The following is a 19,364-nucleotide window of genomic DNA, read 5'->3' on the forward strand; positions in this document are numbered from 1 at the left end:
GTTGAAGCAATGGTAGTTATTTAAAAAAAAACGACCAGCAGGTGGCAACAGTGCAAAAGAGATGAACCAGGGCCATGCTAATTGCTGCAAAACGGAAACAGATAGGGATAAGACATTTTTTCCTGATGAAAGAGGAGACTCTAATCTTTCATAGGTTCCTAGTTTTTATAGCAATAGAACACAATATTCTGTGGGCCTTGCAAAATCAGTCAAAATCCAGTAAAACAGCCAGGAGCGAAGGAGGTTGCTTCAGTGAAATTGGCTGGGAGTGAATGTGTTAAAAAGTAATTTTTCCACTTACTGTCAACTGAAGATGACATCACCTGTGCTGAAGAAGTAGGTAACGAGCAATCATGGCTTACCTGTTTTCTGGGTTTGCTCGGCAAATTGAGCCATGATTGCTTCTCAGCACAGGTGATGTCATCTTCAGTCGCCAGCAAGTGGAATATTTTTTTTTTTTAAAGGTATTAATTGTACATGAAAAATAATGACGTTATCAAATTCATTCTGGACAAAATATTAAAATAACTTATTGTTGGCTCAATGAGTCAAGTATCCCTTTAAATGAAGTGTGCCAACTCACTTTAACATAGCCCTTTGGCAATTAAATGCCACTAGATGGCGCCAAGTAATGTGGATGCCCGGAACAGGTGGGGCCTGGAATGTATTCATTATAAGAAATTTGTCTTGAATTTAGAACAACTTGGAAGTCAACCAATGTCACGGAACATAATGTTGACATTCCCATTGACGCACATGGAAATAACTGGATGAATTGTATTCCATGGTAGCCACTTTGAGTTGAAGACACAAACCCGCATGCTTAATTAGCAAAACAGGACAGGAAAAGCCAGACTGACTAATGTTTTTTTTAATAATGCACAATGAGGCTATTAAATATTAACTGGCATTTTATTAAGTGCTTATTTATCGAGCAGAGGAGAACCTGTGCATTAATGTTTAAAAAGGAGCGCCTACAGGAATGCGGGAGTGATGGGAAGGAATGAAGTTATCAAGAGAAAAAAAAATCAGATTTGAGGAGGGGGGGAAAAAACTTGCGTGGCGTCACCCACTCGCCAGCCAACTGACTCACTCGGTGGCAACTATTAATAGCCACGGGAAAATGCCATTGCCGTCAAAATTGCTCGGATCAGAACGCTTTTCCCGTGACGTCACCTGCCAGCTTTCTTGACACACTCCTGAAAGGACAAATCTGCCAAAATTACCATAATTTATGTAGGACATCAAGCAACAAAATAAACTAACAAAATAACAATAACTAAAATTGATAAAACATTTTTAACAAAATTAAATAAAAAAGAAAATGTTTTTTTTTTTTTAAGAAAACTAACAGACTACATCTTACGTTTATCAATATCATAGACGAGCTTTCAGGGTTCATTTTAAATTATTTGTTGTTATTTATCTCAACATTGCTGTGCGTCTGTCACAAGAAGGAAAGTCAAACAGTCGTTTGAGAATTGTAGTTTTATTTACTTTTTACACGAAACGTAGAGACCTTTTTTTTTTTATCTTGCACTCGATAAAACCTCCTTATATTAAATAAGCTAAAACTAGTACAAACTAAAACAAAGCATTTTTTTTTTAACTACTAAAACAACCTGCTCTAAAAATAGATTTCAAAATTCTGCTCCTGGTCTATAAATCACTGAATGGTTTAGATCCTGAACCTGTTCAAGAAATGCTGACTGAATACAAACCCAGCAGGGCTCTGAGATCTACAGACTTGGGCCAACTAGTGGAACCCAGAGTTCGAAGTAAACATGGTGAAGCTGCTGAATGTCCCTTTAGGTCACACCGATCCCCCCCCAAATCCACAAATCCAAACATGGGAGAAAAACAATCAGAATGATTTCACCTGAACATCGATGAAGACTTAACTATGGCAGCCAAGATTAGAGAAGTAAAAGAGGCTATCGGTTTCTCAATATCGCGCTGACTGACTGAATCAATTACACGTGGAGCAGCTAAAGCACAGTTAATTTTCCATCCTTACAGCTCAATTTCTCTCAAAAGCGGGCCAAAGCACAATTGAATGCCCGCAAGCAAGACGTTGAAGATGTAGTTTATGCGACTCCAGCCAGAAATAGCAACATGCCACCCCCTGCAGGCCTACCCACCCCCCCCCCCTTTTGAATTCATGGCTTGGCCTAATCCATCGCCGTGCTCAGCTGAGGCTTGCAAGCAGGCATATTGTGAGCGAGCGCGAGAGGGGCAGCGGCCAACGCTTTGATCCACCGTGACAAGAGCGACTAAACGACAAGTGCAACGCGCTTTGGGAAGGCCGCTCGCTCGCCCTCCGCCGGCCGCAATCCCACCCCCGCCCCTCCAATGGCTTGTTCCACATTGTTCGACAGTCCTCCATCACAGCCACTGGATTTACTTGGGAAAAGGGAGATAATGTGCTTCATTCATTCAATTGGAGGGCCCAACTGAGATTTGCCAGTGACGCCAAAACAAATGAAAATTTGGGAATTGGTGAAAGCAAGACAATAATAATAATAATAATAATAATAATGCATCAGATTTATATAGTGCATTTCCAGACACTCAAGGACGCTTTAAAATAGAATGGATACATTATTCACACTTTACAAGAAAGTGATTTTCTGGCGTCCCAGCTGCCGTAAAAACGTAAAAAAACTTTTCTTTCTTTTCTTTTTTTACAGTGTACATGCATGACCATTTGGGCAATAGGGCACTCATTTTAATTAGAGCTGTCAAACGATTACATTTCTAAATCAGATTAATCACATTTTAGAATTTTGATTAATCACGATTAAATTGGTTTTTAATCAACATTTTTTGCCCGCCAAATTTAAAGAGCACCTGTTGTGTTAAAAAAATAAAATAAAAATTATGTTATGAGGACGTCTTCAAAAAAAATTATCCACTGCACATGCTCATCCTCCTCTTTTTCTAATCAGTTAATTACTTGCATAATTTAAAAGGGGGGGAAAAAATGACCTCAATAGTTTGACATGAACAAATATTCTGAATATCATACATAAACATTTATTAAATGCTTTACTTTAATGCATGTAGTTATGTTGATTGCTCAAACACAACTTGTGCTACCTTTAACATCACCATCTGCTGTCAAGATAAAGGATCGTCTGCGGTCAAAATTAATAGTGTGATTAATCTGCGTTAATACATGATTAATACAATATTTTTTGTGATTAATTAATTAGTAACACTTTAACAGCACTCATTTTAATATAAAAAACTTTACTCAATAAAATAAACAAAATACACATACTGTAGAAGACGAATGCCACGAGTGTGTTTTACTTCTTCTTCTTTTTTTTTTGCAACACCACCATAATGGTTCGAGTTAACAAGGAAAGTGCAATGCCGATTGACGGTCTGCTTTCACTGCTCTCACATTTTATTACAGACTGGTTAACTTCTCTTGGCAGATTACTAATACGATGGACGGAGAAGTGTAAAACCTGATGGATGGCGCGAGGTTGTCACATCTCTGCTTCAAATCCGGATGTTTTGAAGAGGCGACTCGCAGATGTCGTGTGCGCTCTCAACTCCAGCCACCTGGAAGACAGAAAAGGCACCTGATCCCACGAGAGCCTTTGCCAAGACCTTGCAACCAAGGTCGACTTTCATGTGCCAAACACTTTTGCAAATGCTCGCCATCCTCCCCGCCTCCACCTCAGCTGGCAAACATATCCTGGAATGTATCCTGGAATGCTTCAGAAAGGAAATTCTAAGCTATTGCGGACTATCAAGCATCCTCATGGACATCTTGTGGAATTTCTCATGTATTCCAAACACAACTTTGACCCAATAAGTAGCATATATCATTTTGTGGCAAATTTTATCTAGATCTTAAATTGTCACATTCACACCTATGGACAATTAAAGCTGGATCAGAAGTGGTTAGAATAGCCAAAAATGGAAGTAAGAGTATTGCAACTGCCTTCAGGTCGTCCGTAAACGTGCGACTCGACAACAGTGAAGTGGAGCCTCAATTACGGCAGCAAGGTGAGAGGACGAGACAGGCTCATCCATCACCGTCGGGGAAGAGCGGCGAGGTGAGGCCAGGCGCTCGCAATTGGCAGCTGCCTGTTCCCAAAAAACTCCAAAGTCTTGTCGAGAATTACGATGCAAAGCTGCTGCGGCTGCCAACTTTTCAATGACAGCGTTGCGGCCAAATGCACAAAGATGCCCCCTCACCCCTCACCCCCACCCCCCAGCCACAAACAACAACTGTTGTTCATCCTCTTGTACAGTCATTAGGTCACCAAATGAGCTTTTAACAAATCTAACTACAGCAACGCAACCACTGTTAAATCAAAGTGAAAATGTGTGCCATGAATATAAAATAGTAGCAGGTGAAGTCCGAGTACAATTTTGAGTTGTTACGATACTGTTCTTTGGTCCCCAATACCAATACCGTTTTGCAGTATCGGCCGGTGCCGATACCCTGCCGATACCTAGTTGTTGTTTGTTTTTTTCAACATAAAAAAGCTCCCCTGCCATTGGTTTAGAGCATTCAAGAGCTAATAAGATATCTTGGCTCGGCATGCAGTGAACACATCACACATCAGTGAATGTCATCCACAAGCAAGACATAAGATGCCGTATCCAAAATCCTATATCAGCGTTGGAAATAATGGTATCGGCATGTTACTTGCTAGTACTTGCCGATGCCACTGTTTTAATGCAGAGGCCTCTCCAGATACCGCTATCGGAACAACAGTACAACAAATAATTTGTTTGTTCAGGTTGCTAATTGTCAAAATCCGAAATTTTGGTTGGAGATGAAAGCACCAACTGATGTTTTGGCATGCACATGACAGACAGAGTATTTTTTGTTTTGTTTTTCAGTTTACAAATCCATTGTTGCGGATGGCGGTCTTTTCCTTAGAAAAATCTGTTATTTAGGCGCCTGTGATGGAGAGCTGTTCATGGCAAATTTATTCAGAATGCAAAGTGTGTTTGTGTGTCCACACAGCATATGGCTTTGTTTAAAGGAAGCCTTCCATGTTTGAAATGACCAGACGGAGAGATGCAACCCCGAAAACAAAGCCAAGTCCTCCGAGGCAAGGAAAAATGTGGGTCACCCCCATGCTAAAAAAGCACCGAGAAGCCATGGCTAACTTCCTTCCGACATTATTTCCTTCCATTTAAGATTCCAACCTCATTTTCGGTATGATTAGGAGGAATGTTCGTGTGGAAATATCAAATCTGCGGCAGTAATTGCCCCGGCAGGCAACAGATGCGCTTTAAAGTGCTAATGCAAGAAGCGGCGACGAGCGGTGCGAAGCTGGAGTCAGCACTTTTGGAGGACGGGGGGGTGATGAGGGGGAGCGCTGATAACAAGGCCGCCACAAAGTCACTTAAAAGTCAATCAATGTTTCGGGAAAGTCGAGCGCAGTCCCGCTCCGCCCAGTAAAATGTCGGCTTCAATTGCTTTGAAACCATTTTGGCAGACTCGCTGCTCTCGGGAAACCTTTGCCGGATGCCCCAAGAGCCTTGATCTTTTTGAAGCGTTGACCAAAAAAAATAAAAAATCAGCCGTCACCCCCCCACCACCACCACCACCAAGCCGGGCTTATATATATTGGCTGTCCAACTCGAGCGGCGCGTGTGTGTATTGATTAGCGGCCGGGAGAAGCATAAAAGCCCCGGCATTAATGATCCACCGGAGAAATGAAGCCTATTTGTGGCTAATTGTGTTTGTGAACAGACGCTTGAGTGTGTGGATGAGTTGTAGCCTATTGACATGTACACCAGCTGAGGACTGCGCCATCTCCAGTCATTGTACTACTGAGCCGAGCTCCAACATGTAGATGGAAGATTGTATTATGGTTAGCAACGGCGCTAAGAAGGGAATAGCTCGAGGCTAAACGGGAAGATTAGTCGAGGGGGAATTTTTGTCGCACTCGACAGTCTTTAAATGCGTTGTTCAACTCAGTGCTCAGTGAATATTAGCACCGTAGCATGTTGCAAACTAATTAACACTTGTAAACTAATAGGATTGAAAGTAGAGATAGACCGATATGTTTTTTTCAAGGCCAATACCGATTATTAGTAGTCAAGGGGGCCGATAACCAATATTTGAAGCCAATATTCATTTACAGTAAAAAAAAAATTTAAAAAAGGAAAAGGAAAAAATATTGCCGAGCCCAACCCAAGACACGCTTAAGACCGCCCCCTCATTTGAATAACATTTCGACCTGACAGAGCGTCTGCTATATATATACACACTGTATATATATATATATATATAGTTGTTTTTATTTCAATTTCTATCTTTTTTGGTATTTTTTTAATAAAATTTTTGAATTATATTTTCTATATCCGTTTTTATTTTCCCTTTTATTTATTTTTTATTTAGTCATTTATTTATTTTGAATTTTGGCAGCTTTGGTCCTCCATACTATCCCTAATTTAAAAGATTCTTAAACTTGTTTAAAAAAGTGGTGTCAAATCTCTAAAGATAACTAATAAACATATTTTTGCCATAGGAAAAAATGTAAAGAGTAGGAATTTGAATGAACCAACAAATTTGACTTTAGCACCATTTTGGGTTATTCACTTCCTGTTTAGATTCCTGCGACCAATAAGAATGGAGAACCACAATGTCACATGCTTTGTTGCAATGCATTTTGGTACACTTGGAATTGTTATGCCGTGGGAACACTAAACTCATCTCCGCTGAGTCGTACACTCTGGGGAGTACGCATGCTAATTAGCAGCTAATTAGCCCAAAGCGCTGCAAACAAACCGTCAACAGCGCGTTGACTCGTATCACCAAGACGACCGCTAAACTCTCACGCTAAGCGCCTCTCAAAGTCGTCCGATTTTTCCCTCGTGTGGTGTGGCATTTGGGCTGGATTAACGGCCGGCTGAATTTACGAGACAAAGTTATGGATAATGTTGACATATAAATCATTCATAGCGACCGACCCCAGTCGCCATCCCCTGGAAATTACAGGCTTACCTCCAGAACATAAATTATCCATCAGGTTTCAATCAGTCGCCTCCGAAGCACCCCGACTGGAGCGCTTCTGGCTAACAGGAAAGCTGCATTGCAAAAATTACAGCAACAATGACTGAATGCAGCACAACTACTTCTTCCCAGTTCCCTTCAAGGCAACATCCACTTGTGATAATGCTAATAAACAAAAGCTTAATTCAGGATTTCTATATTTATTACAAGACTCAACACAGGAACAACACTCGAGTCTCATCCAATTACAATTAAGTATACTCACATAAAAGTCACTGTGCTCAACAGCACACTTCAGCAGAAGCTAGCATAAGTCAACGTAAAAGGTGCACAGTTTAACAATAATGTGACTTGTTTACATGTAACAAAATGGTGAAACTGTTAGCATCCAGCCAGAGGCCAGCAAGTGGACTACCAACCGAATGATGCTTGTCATGTCAGGAGAGGACGAGCTGGATTTAAATACTGTAGCCACATTAAGATTATGGCCACATTAGGCACAGGTGAAGCACATTAGGGCGGGGCTAGCAAACAAAAAGGATGGTGGGGGCAAGAAATGACCATATAAGGCTTTCAACTTAAACAGGAAGTGAGTGAAGGTTTATTTTATTATATATTTTTGTTTATTGTAATTGAATTAAATAATATAATACTGAACTAAACAATATTAATAATGGATTAAATAATTAAATTGGACAATAAAAAATAAACAATTTAATATAAAACAAAGTAATTAATATATAATAAGATATATAAAATATAAAAAGTTATATATCTATGTAATCTAATAAATAAAATAATTAAATAAATAAAACCATCAAATATATAAATAATTTTCAAAGTAAATACAATTTTCAAAGTAAATTCCTCATGGTGTTTTTTTTTACAGTCAAATTATGTTTTTACTTTTGGTTTTATGTTTTATTTGGTTTGATGTTTATGGTATCTGTACACCTCTTAATTACATACAATTATATATTTTTTAGTTATACTAAATTAATAGCTAAAAGACTAAAATAGAAATTAAATAAGACGTTTTAATGTCGAAATTATTTTGAAAAATAAACTATATAACTATATATATATAGTAATATAACTAATGAAGTATTTTACTACAGTCCAATTATTTATTTATTTATATTTTTTATCTGATTTTGAATTGATGTTATCACCACTAGCTATTTATACTAGCATTTAAATATGCATAATGTGTTAATAAACTATGATAATCTAATTAAATAATGAAATAAAATATCTCAAATAATAGTAATAGTATAGTATATAGTAGTATTTCTTGTATTTTATAGTAGTTTCCATGTGCATATGAATTGTGTCACTGTAAGTGTAGAACCATGTTAACAACAATACTGACAGTGTCCTATGTTCCATAATTGCCCTTCTCTACCTCAGAATCTAAAAGTGTTTGTCAAAACTGAACCTTATTATCTTTGAAAAGGGATGTTTTGGTCAGAGGCTGTAAATGTCCCATACATGAATGATTTTTGTATCGTTTGATGGGCACAGTGAACTGGAAAATACTAAGTATTTGGCAGCGTTTCTCTTGTCAATGTTTTTATCCAAACTGCCCTGGGATTGTCACCTGAGTTGGCCTGGAGGGAAAAAAAAGAAGAGGGGGACCAAGTGAGGAGCATTTGGGTTTGAAGAAAAAATCCTTGGACTGTACTGGCGGCATTATAATTAGTTTCAAGGGAGCGGTGTGTTTAAGGACGATAAGCGAGCGCCGGTTTGGGTGAAGAAGAGTCAGCAGCAGCTTGTTATCTCTGTAGAGCAGAGGGGGGGAAGCTGCAAAACACCCTAATAACTTTGAGAGACAGGGGTTAGGGGGTTGTGTTGATGCTGCCACTGGCAAAAGATTAAAAAACAAAACAAACAAAAAAACACAAATTCAGATCAACATCTGCATATTCTTGAAAATCACCTTTTTTCGCATCATTGCTAATGACTCCCAAGGCTGTATTCCCCCAAAGCCTCTCGAGCCGTCGAGCTCACACTGCTGCCGGCCAGCCGTCGGCACAGGCCGCAGGACCAGACCGTGCGTGCTCGTGCCTGTTAGCATCGTCGATAGGTGCTCAATCATTATTCACGCTGCGTTGCAGCTGCAGAGAAGATGCAGCGCATGTCAGGATGCGCCTGTCAAGTGAACCGCTAACCCCTCCCCTTCCCTACTCCTGTATGATGTGAGGAAGCAGAACAAGCCTGGAAAAGCTGAAGTGGCTTCTGGGAAATTGCACGCCATGATGATTTTCAACACAGCCAGACTGATACGGCTGATTGAGTGCAGCCTATTATTGTTATCGGGTGTAAATTGAAAGTAAAGTGCATGTTTAGGTTCTCCAGATGGTAAACACGTCGGAAAGCACGTCTTTTTTTCATGTCCTAAAAAGTTTAATGCTGCAGTAGTTGTCTTTTTTTTTTTTTATGAAACAAGCCATCTAGGACGTATAGAGACCGGACCAGGCTACACCACAGTGTTAATGACACAATGGATACTCCAGACCAGAACCAAAGAAGCACCAGTTAAAACACTTCATTCTCAAAATAAACATAGCAAAAATACATAATACAGAGACAACCAAACTCGGGCCAGAAAAGCACTGAGCTTTGTTTTGGGACATACTGTGTAAAATCCCCTCATAATCAGAAGAAGAAGATTTGGATTTTTAGAAAAACACTTAATTTACCAAAAAAGAGAACAAGAATAAGAAGGGCCAGCTTCCGAGTTCTTCCAATGGGATACTGAGGCATTACCAGGCCGTCAGTGAGACATAGTCCCAAGCATGTGCCCTAGATCTACCCTAAGAACTCCTCCCTGGCAATTTGGACCTTGCGCCAGGAACACCAAACGAGGGAGGCATCAGGGAGGCGGCTTAAATAGATAGAGCGGCTCAGCTCTGAGTTCTTCTAGATGATAGATCTCTATGAGTTAGCCCAGACACCGTGCCAAGGGTCACTACCTAAAGCTTGACCAGGTAGACAACAGAAAAAGAAAAAGGCTCTTGGTATGGGTAGAGGGCAGTAGGATCAGTAGTGAGGCTCAGACTTTTCTGCCTCTGTCCAGCTCCTAGAGTTTTTCCAAAGGAACAGCGAGGTATTCCCATGCTAGCAGTGAGCTAGAGTCTCTCCATCAGCCTCGTTGTGCACCAGTTGGACCTTGCCAATTACACCTTACCTGGAAGGTATCCACGGAGGACCAAAACAGCTCCCAGTCCGTTACCAGACAACTTATCCCTAAGGCTGAGCCCAGACATCTACCAAAGGAAACAACTTGGTTGTGATCATAGGCACACGACATGAGAATGGTCTGAAAGGCAGCAGTCTAAGTAGGGAAGGCCAGACTTCCCTGTCTCCTGGCTACCTCCGTGAGTTCAACCAAAGAAGTCCAGGGCCATTCCCTGAGAGACATACAGTAGTCACTCCAATGTGTCTGTTTGCCCCAAGGTCTTCTCTACCTGCTAGGAACACCACACCAAGGAAGTGACCAGAGGGCATTCACATATAGGGTCAATTTCAAGCCAGTTCCCTTGACCAATGTGGTGTCACAAGTTCTGGATTTGATCCCCAGGCGCTACATGACTGCCCATTGATCTTCAGAGATGGGCTAAAAGCAGAGAGCACTGTACCCTCGACATATAAAGTGCATTTTTGTTTAGATGCGCGAGTCACCTCTACGTTATCTTGACATGTAAGAGAGCAAAACCTCTGCATTCCCCCTGAATGATTGAGCTCCGCACTCTCTCTAAGGATAGAAACGCCGCACATGTACCAGTGTCCTTGTCCTTTCGGTCACTACCCACAGCTTATGACAATCGCCGAGTGTAAAAACAGAGAACCACTGGAGAATTGAACGAGTTTCATTCTCTCTCCAACATCTGGAAGTCTGGAACTGCACACTGCACCACATTGATTCAAGACTCCGCTGATCTCACGACCAAGTCCAAGAGATACTTCGACTCCTCTGATGAGGCAGAACTTCAGTCTCAAAACCCTTTGTGCATCACCACATAAACATGGTTCGGTAATCATAGGAAATATATTGTTGTTTTCCTATGGGAAATTCAAATACCAAGGGTCTCCTAAGGGAAATTCAAAGGTCTGCAATATTCTGAGGGACCTGGAATTCAAAGTAAAGTTTCCATAAAAACAGTTGAAATGGCTTTTCCCTGTCAGTGTTGTCATTGTGACGCGGCCTGAGCCTGTCGAACAAGAGTTTTGAAATGTTTTCTTCAGAGTCAGTCGCCTTGTCACATTTAATCTTCTCCTCTCCAGCAGAGGGCAGAACAAAGGTTACTGGGCGACTGGGAAACATTGCTCACGAAGAAGCACAAAAGTTTCACATTTGGCCTTGAACCATCTGTCTCGGAATGGTTCATGCTGAGTTTTTACTTTAGTTTATTGCACAATGAATAACATCCAGGAAAATTAAATACATAATTTGAGATACCAGACAGGGTAGGAATCAGAAGTGCACCAAGGTGATTTAAGCAGCGCTGCAGTAAATGAGTCATCAGGAGTGCAGCCACCTTGTGCGCCGAGCAGTTAATTTAAGTTCCACACGTTGTGTACATTGTGTTCATTTATCATTGGCGGGACGGGCTGTTTTTCTTACCGTAGATCTTTTAGCCATTAATCTCAATTTCATCCGCTCCGTCCGATTTAAACACACTTCTTCTGTCTTTATGGTCCATTGGTGTGAAAGATGTCATTGGAGGTTTGCGCTCAACAACTTTCTATACTTTCTGTTCTAGTGTCAGTTGGTTTAGGATAGTGTTATGGTTAAGGGTTTGTTACCAAGTCATTATATTGTTAGTTAGTTAGTTAGTCGTATTATGCAGGTTTAGTTGTGATACTGTTAGTTAGTTAGTTAGTTAGTTAGTTAGTGTCAGTCAAGTTTTTCGCAAAAATGTACTGTGTGTTTGAAAGTCACACAAGATTTTAGAATTTGAATGCCTAAATATCATAAAATTAGGACAGTGATCAACATTTCTGGGGGGAAATATAGTGACGGTAACAAAACAGCAAATTACGTTAATTAGCTATCTAGCTAGTGGGAATGTGCAGTCAGGGGGAAAAAAAACATTCCACTACATCCTTCTTCACCGGCATGTCTTTGATGATCATCAGCAGTGGTCCGAGTGGCAGCTGATGTCATCGCTTCTGTCAGCCGTCAGCAAGTCTGTCAGTTACATGCCTGCACGACCTCATCATGCAATTTTAAACACTGCGTTGCCCCTCACAAGTGTCATAGGAGCTAAAGGAAACTGGAAAAGTGGAACATTTTGGGAAGCTTTAGAGCTATTTGGTATCAAATATAAAGAGCCCAAACAACTTCAATGAGACATTAAAATGAATAGGGTTACTGCTTTGGTGTAGAACAAGCGTTTCTATGTAGACTTTTGACAGACGGCATTCAAAACAAACTATGAAAACTCTCTCGGGTGCATTTTTGGAGTGAGTTTGAGGTTGACCATGTTTACTCATTATATTAAATATGAAGTTTTCCTCTTCTATGAGGTTAGGGTATTTTCGCGGATACTGTACTGCATTTTTGTATAACTCCATCTTATTCTTCCATCTCGTTCCTCCGTTTTGTGTGTAATTCCACCATTGACCTCTAGCTGGCGGCACACTATTTTGTCTGACACTGTTTGAAAAAAGAATGAAAACAGGAAGTGTTTCAGCTAAACCTAATTTCATGCTGAAGATTATTTACTGTCAAATTTTCAACCCTGCTTTTTACGCCTACAGAAAGTGATGGCTGCCGGTTCATTTTATAAAGTACACCTTTGGGCATGATTATTGATGTATAATGTGAGAGGATAAGTTAAATTTGTTGACTGGATTTGTTTACTGTAAACACAGGCACACAATATATTTTTATTGCTCTTTCTCTCTTGAATGTGTTTATATATGTGTGTATATATGCTTTTGTATTTTTTTTTGTATTTTAAAAGTGTTTTTGTTGGCAATGGACGTGGGATTTCTGTAATTTATTTTCTTCTCAATTCAACGCGTAACTGTCATGAAGCTTAGCTGATGTTTGACCAACTATCAGCGTGCCAAACTGTGGAGTTATTGTAGCTTATATGGTATCTTTATCTCATTCGACTAGCCGAATAAAGTGAGTGAATGAGCGAGCCATCCAAAACTATAACTTCCCGTTTCATAACCAGTCCCCATGCTACTGATTAAAACATGAACGCAAGACAGACTAAAAATCCACATTTTCCCCTTCAGGTACCATTCCCGAATTATTGTTTACATACTCCATCTTGTTTTTCCACAGAAAAAGGTGCAGATGAAAATTTGATTGGCATTCCCAGAGGACAAACAAAATGTCTGCCTCTCGTTGTGTAAAAATGAAGCGAAAAAGTAGCGTCTACCACTGGCTTCTTCACACGTGTATGTTTAATTCCGAGAGAAATCCCGTTCCCGGGCTCTTTTAGTTCAGCGCTCTTAATTAACTGCGGCGAGATAACAAGCGGGGAGTTGCAAATGTGGCCTGGGAGCGCTCGGCGAACCAATAAGACGTTGCAGAATAATTCCCCCTTTCATAGGAATGACATATTTGCACTGATTTCCTTTGCACCGCCGAGCCTTCATTACTCGTGCCGTTTTAAATGAGAACGCGGGCGTACAGTCAGATTGAAGAAATGCAGAATGTGAGTGTACCTGCACGCGTTGATTCAAATTCCTTATATGTTGATTACATTTATTGATGCTCACGTTCAAATTCTTGCAGGTCATCTTTACACCTGACCAGTTTGTGAACATTCAGTCACGACTGTTATTTACTGCTATGAGTTTCTTTTTTCTTTTTTGGGGAGGGAGGGAGAGGGCATAGAAGTAGCTTTTTTTCCACTCTCATTTTGGCTTCAGAACATTTTTGTCCCTCAGAAAATCATAGAAATGATCTGCTTCAGGGTCTAAGTGTTACCCACATAAAATCCTTATTAACCGCACCGATTTAAAGTAGGGGTGTCATACTCGTTTTTGTCACGTGCCACATGGTAGTTTGGGCTTCCTTCGGAGGACCGTTATGATTGTGAAACTAAATAAATGTAAGATTGCCTCATATTACAGTTACAGAACAAAATGATAAATAACTAGTTTTGAAATCAGATGCCAGCTTTGTTGAAATATAAAATTTATTTGCAATATAAGTAAAGAATGGGTTAGGGTTAGGGCAATTTCGGTACTTTGGCAAAAAACAAAGTCAACGCATATATAATTTGTTTTAGCGGGCCTCATTAAATGATGTGGCGGGCCGGATCTGGCCCCCCGGGCCTTGAGTTTGATAAAAAAAAACTTAAGATTCTTGATTATTGAGTGTAAAAATAAGACTTTTTAGGCAAATGTATCCTTTTTTTTTTCATTCACGCAATTTCAATTCCGAGGTCGTGGAAAGATTTTGACATATATTTTAGTTTGTTTGTTTGTTTATCGAACATATAAACAAGTAGCATATAGATAAATTAATTAATAGATAAATAAGTTAATTAATTAATTAATTTCCTCCCAAAATGGTGGTGGTTGTCTCGTTTTTACAATATTAATGGCATTCAAATTCCAAAATGACTCATTTATTGTCAAAAAAAAAAAGGGTAAAATTCTGAAATTTGCCCCAAAGTTTGGTGTCCATAGAATTTCAAGTGTATTTGAGCTTTTGCGGCAGAATTTTCCCCTCAAAGTTCAAATGTGAAGTTTTGTAGGACTTTTTAGGAATGTTTTCCAAAATATTGACTTAATTCCAATTCCCGAACAATCAGAGGGTCTTACCACTTCAGATGTTTGGAATAATTGAATTTTCAGTATCTGACTTGGTTGTTCAGCAAATAGACCTCATGCATAATTGTCGCGCATCCGCGTCAATGAACGGTACTTTCAAACAAACACCTTCCTCTTTCATTATGCAAATCTTTGTGTATTTTTAAACACATCACCTGCTCCTCATCGCTTGCCACGTGCGTGTGCAATCGCTTTTTTTTCTGGTTTTGATTAGCTGACACATAGCGCAGATGGCAGAGACGAACCTGGCAGAATATCAACATGAAAAGTTGCGGGACAAAGTTGATTTCATGTCAACAACAAAGAGAGATGCTGATGAGACGCGATCAAAGGACGAGAAAACCGAGTGTGGTGCCTTCGTTAATTAGTAGCGAAGAATATGGAACGCTAACGATGCTAATATGTACCTGATGTTCCTGCTTCAATATGGATTGATCATTTTTGACAGTGACTAAAGAAAAAACTTTTGGCTGAACTCAAGAAATTGAAATTTAGCTAGGACTCGATTTGACTCGATTTTAGCGAGAGAAACTCGAGACTAGCTTAGGACTAGTTTGAAATTTAAGGGTTAAAACTCAAGACTTAACTTTTGACTTTGCAGTCAAGGAATTTTGTTTCTAAAATAGATGGACAGGTGTAGGTTAGCACATTAATCCAAAACTTTGGTGGTTTTACCGACATCCCAAAACGAGAAAGTTTTACTAGCATCCCACCGAGGGAACATGACAGTGAGACAGGAAACAGATGAGTAAGTATCCACTGGCTCGAATCTTGCGTCTAATCGCATTCTCGTCTCCATCTGGCATCCCCGTGCTTGCCATTCCCACCATCCCACCTCACGCCATCACAGCTGTGAATGGGGAAGTCTCACTTTACTGCTAGAACAGGATTCTAAGCACATCTTCTATTAAACGCTGTTGATTTTGCCATTTATTTTCTGCACTCTCTCTTTACGACTTCAATCGAAAAATCAAACTGAACGCGGTTGGGGCTTTTTTCTTCTTCCTCGGGCCATTGTTTTGCTAATTGCGGCTTTTAATTGAATATAATGTGAATTCTCTCGCCGCGCGCCCTCACCGCCACAATAGAGTAATCCGTTCGCCCACCCGCTTATTCGAGGCTCTGACAAGAAGCGACGTTTCTCGGCCCGGCAGCCTGTGGAGAATCAATTGGCTGTGGCTGGAGGAGGAAAAGAGGAGATCATGCTGACGGATTTGGAACAGGCCAATCCAGAAACACACACGCACACACTCTAGTCATAAATATACTTAACAACAATTAAACATCGCGGCGAACAGCACCTTTAGTGACCTTCCAGCCGGCCATTTTTCATTTCTGAAGATAATTTACTGAACTTCAATATTGGGGTCTTTTTCCAAGGACCACCTCATAATCCTTAGTGATTTTTCAAGCCAGAATAATGATGATCCCACCTTGGTCCTATCTTTTGCATTGAAGTCCATGGGTAAAGATTGCGCACCACAGGCAGGAAGTACGTAATTAAATCAGGCAACATCGTTAGTTATACACAATTTAGACCACACATCTAAAGACAATATTATTAGTAAATATTTTTATTTAATAGTGTTTTGCTCATTTATCACCGGGGTCGCGTTCCAAAAAATACCCGCAATAAGTGAAATCTGTGAAGTAGAGGTTGGTTGGTTTTTGCCGTTTATTATACATGCTTAGGAGTCATTGGTTTATTATGTTTGTTTTACATGGACAGAATATATATATATATATATATATATATATATATATATATATATGGTGAACCAGCTGAGCCTGTGCCAGCAGTGCCTCTGCTGGTTGCAGCCAAACATTGCACTCCATTCAACACATAATTAATTGAAAATGAATTCTGAACAAAAAAAAAAAAAAAGATATCCAAAAGAATCTTATGCTGTGCTAGCAGGATCCTGCTAACTTTGTGCCTTGACGCTGCACAGGCAGCGAGATGGAGGTGGGACGGCGAATTTAAACAGTGTCAAACGCTGCGTTCATCGGGAGCTGGGATAACAGGAACACAGCTGCAGCCACCTCATCGGCTGCGACGCCCGCCGACGCGAGGAAGAGGCCGAGTGAGATGAGACCCTGACAAATCAGCTGCAAGAGGCGAGACTGATTTGATTTCTCATGTTTTTGCCGAGGAGTGGAGCAAGATTGAAAGTCTGGATGTTTTTTAGACAATTCACTAGTCAAGTCAAGACAGGACAGATTAATTTCTGCCTGTTACGCATTTTATTATTTGAAAGGGACAATACACATTAATGAACATTACGTACGTAAATATGCTGAAGCTAGCATACAGCTAATTTATATTCATACTTCCTAGGGCGGTGACAAAAAACATCGACAAACAAATATCAACAAGTAAGAAAATTATCCTTCAAGAGGTCACACTTTCACATGAAATCAAAACATCAATCATGGCTCCAAGATCTTTGAAAAGGAGTTCGGGAAGATGATGTAATCATAGTAGTTTGTTTTTGTGAAGTATTAAAAGCTTACTGTATTAAATTAGCGAGAGAATGTGTGTGTTTATTGATGCTGGTGTGCAACAGATATAAAACTTGAATGATGGTAACAGGTAGTGATTTTGGACGTGATATTCCGCCCGATTTCTGTTAACCGCTAATGCTAACTTACATGTAAACAGAAAGCAAGAGATTAAGTGGTACGCTTTACTGGTTGCGTAAGGTTCTTTTCTTTGCTTGTTTTAAGAAATGCAATCTAAACTGTGGCGCTTCTCAGGGGACCTTCTTTAAAAACTTAAACTGATGATGTGTTTGTTTACGTGGTCGCTACAGTTAGCGCTGAAACACTCCAGCAAAGCCGTTGCCTCAAGGTCGGGGATAATAACTTATTTAGTGGCTAACTGGATTACAAGCGGCCATATTTGCACAGTCAACATCCTCCTCTGTATATTTTGGTCTCTACAGAACAATATTGCCTGGAAATGGCAATGGTATGATATACAGTATTCCACTCTAATAGCCACTATTCGTACCTTTCCCTGACAATACTGCCAGACACATTTGTCAGGGAATTACCTTTGCAACAAAGCAACCTCGCAACTATTTTTTAATAAATGACTTTATAATCGACCCCGGGCAAGGCAGACAGAAGACAGGGAGCAAAGAAAGAGGCCGGCTGTCAGGCTTCGGCGATTAAATCCAAAGCTATTCTAGTAGGAGCGCTTACATAACATTCTGGTGGAGGATTGTCATGAATGGTCGCATCCTGTTTGGATGCCATGGTGCAGTGGTGGGCAAACTCGGTCCTCAAGGGCCGGCGTCCTGCAGGTTTTGGAGGTTTCCCTGCTGCAACGCAGCTGATTCCAATCAACAGGATCGTTACCAAGCTTATGCAGAGCTTGCTGATGAGCTGATCATATATCAGCTGTGTTGGAGAAGGGAAACCTCCAAAACCTGCAGGACTCCGGCCCTCGAGGACCGAGTGTGCCCACCCCTGCCATGGTGACTTCCGGTGAGGAACACTGACCTTCATCTCGATGTGCTTCCAGATTCATGTAAATGGAAAACACCTGTCAAGCAGGCGTTTTTGTTCTGTATGAACTGAATTCAAATGTACTTAACATCTAAATATTTTTTGGGGGGAAAATTAGACTTAAGTTCAGATTTTTAATTCAGTAACCGTCTACATTTTACAAAGTGTACATTAGTCACAAATACAGGAAAGCATGCTACTTTAATTGGTGTCAAGTAAGAATAGTGAAGGGATACAATTTGAGCAGAATTTTGTTGGGAAATAGGCCTCTCATGTCACACAAAATATTGAAATGTCTACAAAATTGTTCCATTTAAGATATATGGCAAGATATTTTTTTCCACTTTTATAAAAAAAAAGTGTGATACTTTTTTTCCATGCTTGAAAAAATTAAAACAGTGGTGTCTTGGAACAACACTTTTATTTTTAACATTAAAAATATTGTGTACGTTCTTATGTTAGCCATGCATTTATTTATTTATTTATTAAACATGTTTTGCTACAAGCCATGTTTATTGATAAACACACGCAAATGAACATACGTAAATACAATTACTAATGTGGAAGCAAAGAACATTTATCGTTGGTCTGTCTTGAAAATAACCTACATTCAAGACTTGACTTTCCTTGCTTTGTGACCTGAAATGAATACAAGACTTGTGAAAAACTAACCAGCTATTCTGTGAAATGGTTAATTTCAACTCTTCCCTGGGAAAAAAAAAGTCAATTCATGTTGAGCGATTTTGATTTTATAGCACTTTTTATGAATATTTTTTGCATTAAGTACAGTATCGGCCATTTTGGACATTCGCGTGATCATCGTGACGTGTCGCGTGCATAAAACATGCATACATGACATGGCCGCTAATGACAACAAAGACACTCACACGGAATTGTTGCGTCCCACGGCGGACATCAAAGGTGGAATTACGCCCTACAGCAAAAACATACTTATTCAAAAGCGGTACAGCCAAGGAGAACTTGCCAAAGATTTGTGTCCACGGCCACGGAGAACTTGCCAAAGATTTGTGTCCACGGCCACGGAGAA

The 19,364-nt window shown here is 40.0% G+C and overlaps 1 protein-coding gene across 2 annotated transcripts in view; it reads right to left on the minus strand.

Annotated features, from left to right (window-relative positions):
• Window positions 1-19,364, minus strand: part of LOC147160677 (glutamate receptor 4) — a 112,125-nt gene extending 92,761 nt beyond the window's left edge. The window contains exons 1-3 of one of the 2 annotated variants that reach the window (XM_086057928.1): window positions 19,302-19,340; window positions 19,204-19,250; window positions 3,477-3,573 (exon numbers count right to left, since the gene is read on the minus strand). The gene's annotated coding sequence lies outside the window, so the exon portion shown is untranslated. Of the gene's footprint in view, window positions 1-3,476; window positions 3,574-19,203 lie in introns of both variants that reach the window. The other variant, XM_086057927.1, reaches the window with a different exon arrangement.

The sequence above is a fragment of the Leptonotus elevatus genome, chromosome 16 (assembly GCF_054856555.1).
Source record: "Leptonotus elevatus isolate MCC_2025b chromosome 16, RoL_Lele_1.0, whole genome shotgun sequence".
NCBI classification, from domain to species: domain Eukaryota; kingdom Metazoa; phylum Chordata; class Actinopteri; order Syngnathiformes; family Syngnathidae; genus Leptonotus; species Leptonotus elevatus.